Below are 3,504 nucleotides of genomic sequence, written 5' to 3'. Positions count from 1 at the left end.
GTGTGTGTGTGTGTGTGTGTGTGTGTGGACACGGAGGTTAAGTGGCATACGCCAAAGCCTCTGAGACAACCCTGTGAAAGAACCCTCTCCATTTCGCCCACGAGCCCTGCATGTTGCAGAGAGATGGGGAAGGAATAAGGAGGGTGCCACAGACTCCACTCTGCGAAGCAACGCTGGGGGAGACCGTCCCTCCATAGGGCTGACTTCTCCTTCCTCTGGAGAGAAGTGTTTTCCAACGTGTGCTTGGCAGCCAAAGGAAGGGGTCATGTCCCTGAAACTGTGAAAGAGTGGCCTGAGAAGCAGCCCTTCCACCAGCCTCTTGCAGCCCGAAGACAGAAGCCTTCCCAAGCCTGTGTGAGGACTCATGGGGAAGAGGCCCTGCACTTCCCTCAGAGAAAGGAGTGTGCAGGGAGCGCAGCTTTGGCAGACAGCTTCATTTGGGAAGAGAGGAATGTTTCCCACAGACATTGGGGCAGCCTGAGGGAAGGGCCTACCTAAGGGGCTTCCCCAAGGGAAAGAAGGAGCACTGCCAAAGTACCAGTTTTCATTCACATCTCCTCCCCGGAAGTGGAAGCCTTTTCAGGACCAAGGCCAAGTGTGCTAAGGGCTCAACTCTGAGAAACATATCTGGGTACTGTGCAGCTAAAGGCTGGCAGCTGGCTTCTGGAAGATACAAGTGCTGGCAGACTTGTGTGTAGATGCTGCAGGGAAATGGAAACCAAGTGCTGCAGGACGAATGGACCCTGGGCAGAAAGCCCTTGTCTTCTAACACTTTCCCAGGCGACGGCAGCCCATTGGGGGATTGTGGAAGCAAGGGCAAGTTCCGGGTAGTGCCGAGAGTACCCTGGTCAGCATGTGGGGGTGAGGGGAACCCAAGGTCTGTGCCATAGTCCTGCCCCTGAGCAACAACGCAGTGCAGGAACTGTCCTTTATGCGCACCTGTGCTCCATGTTCCTTAGAGGGACAAAGGCATAAAGAGAGTGCCTCAGACGCATGTCCCTGCAGCAATGCTATGGGGAGACTGATCCTCTGCACAGTTGCCTTCTCTCTCCTTGGGAGAGAATCCTATCGCAAACTGGGTGGGACCACGTAAGGAAAGGGCCCTTTCTCTTAGTCTGAGAAAAAACGCCACCACCAACTCCCAAGAACCAGCCCTTCCGCCAATGTCTTGCTGCCTGAAGACAGAAGCATTTTGCACAGCGAGTGAAGAAGGAGGAAGAAAGCGCCTTGCAAGTCCCTCAGAGGCATGAGTGGGTCTAGAAGGCAGCTTTCAGCAGACATCTTGTTTCAAGAAGAGAGGACCCTTTTTCAGACTGCAAGGGGCAGCAGAAGGAAAGCTCCTGGTGCTTAAACTGGAGAAAGACGACACAGTGCAGAGATACTGGTTTTCAAGTAATATGGCCTCCCCTGATGCTAGAAGCTTTTCCTCAAACCTTGGGGGGGTTGGTGGGTAGCAAGAGTGCTACGTGCTCCACTTTAAGAAGCCAGTATGGGTGCAGTGCAACTCCCGGTTGACCCCTGGCTTCTGGAAGTTAGAACCCTGTTCAGAGCTCTGTGGACGCTCAAAGTAAACCGAAGTGAAGAACGAAGAAATGGCACGGGACAGACAGTGCCCTGCTTTGAAATGTCTTTCCAGACTACTGTATCACGATTGGGGGTTTGTGAAAGCAAGGAGGGTGGGGTCCATATGCTGCAGCGAGTACCCCACTCAGCTGTGTGTGTGTTTGGACACATACGTTAAGTGGTTTATGCCGAAACAGGAGAGACAACCCTGTGGAGGAACCGTCTCCATCTCGCCCACCCAGCCCTGCATGTTGCAGAACGGAGGGGGAAGGCAGAAGGAGCGTGCCACAAAGTGTACTCTGTGAAGCAATGGTGGCAGAGACCTTCCCTGGTTAGAACAGGGCCTCCATCGAAGGCTTTCCGTGTCTTCACGACGCTGAGCCTACTTGGGTAAGGGCCTTCTGCTCTACCCTGAGCCACAAATCTGTGTGGAATGCAAGCCTGCACTCACACCCTGTGAGACAGACAGCCGCTGCAGCATTTTCTAAGTAGGCACGGAAGCCTAAGAGATGTGTCCGACACTGAACCCCCAGGAACCACTGTGGGGAAAGGGTGCCCCAAAGAACATCTTTGTCATCCCCGAAGGGAGAAGCGTTTGGAGTAGGAGGTATAGCAGTGTAAGGCAAAAGGCCCATGTACTTCGGTTCGAAGAACCAGTCTGTACAGATGGTTTCTTGTTCCTGGAAGGCGGAGGTCCGTTTTCGATGGGAAGAGAGAACGCCGACAGAAAATGCCCTCTGCTTCCTTACCTGTGAGAAATCACTCGGTGCCCACGGTGGCTACCAGACGTCTGCGAGGAAGTCCCACATGAAAGCGCCGTACACTTCCCTCCAAGAGAGGAGCCTGAAGGGAGACCTTCTCTCACGATGACCTCTTCTTTCCTGAAGACAGAAAGATGCTCAGCGGCCTGCGGGGAACCAGAAGGAAAAGGACCCCACTCTTAACATCTGAGAAACTCCGAGAGAGCTCACCCTTATCTCGGGCCTCAGAGCACGGCCCCGCGCTGGCATGGGATTGACTCCTATCATCTCCCCGACGGCAACCCTGATGGTATCCCTGGTGGTGGAACTGACTGGGCCCCAACCCATGTTCTGAGGGTGCGATGGAGCTGACACCCCTGACCGTTGCCAGACAAATCAGTGAGGAGCACTGGAGGGAATCAGGCAGGAACAAGGTTCTGTAGCAAGGGGCTCAGAATGCCCAAAGACATTGCCGCTGACCACGATGTAGTGATAAGCCTATGCTTCAGCAACACTAGGAGCATCTCCCTGAGTCCAAATTGGAAGGCACTCGTTCATCCTACTGGTTTCTCTGAAGCAAACCTTAGGGTCCTTCTTGGCACTGTTGTCAGTGAGGTGCCTTCTACCTCCCGGGTTCTCACTCTTAACCATTAGCTTGGCTCTGGCCCTTCAGGGACCTGAACACTGAGTCTGAGAATCGAAGGGATTTATAACACGGGCCTGGTGTGGAATGAGTTCTCCAGGAGTACAGAAGCGGGGCAGCCACGGGCAAGTGCCAGAGCAGAACCGTTGGCATGTTTCCAGCGCAAACCTGAACGTTGACCCCAACATGACCCTACACTGGGGACCCCACCACCCTAATCCTGAGTTACACACTAAGGCTCACCTCTACTCAGGCCACAGGGCAGGTGTCCATGCCCCATTTGCGGAGTCTCCTCACAATTACCAGACCCTAATTCAAAACGTAGGCTGGGCTGTGGATCTGACTGTGGCAGAACCCTTTTTTAAGGGCACCAGGAAATGACTCCTGAACCCACGCCTCACTCGTCCCTAAGGACCATGTCAGGAAACAGTTGGGCCTGTACCCCGCATGTGCTGCAGGACCAGAGGGTTCCAGGCACTAACCTGAAATTTAGCCACAGTAGGAGCCATCCCTCCCCACAAAACCTGCTGCTAAAGTATGAGCCTCACCCTAATGACT

This window comes from Enhydra lutris, unplaced genomic scaffold (assembly GCF_002288905.1).
Source record: "Enhydra lutris kenyoni isolate GAN:26980312 unplaced genomic scaffold, ASM228890v2 scaffoldscaffold557, whole genome shotgun sequence".
Lineage (NCBI taxonomy): Eukaryota > Metazoa > Chordata > Mammalia > Carnivora > Mustelidae > Enhydra > Enhydra lutris.
Note: the sequence above shows the minus strand (reverse complement) of the source record.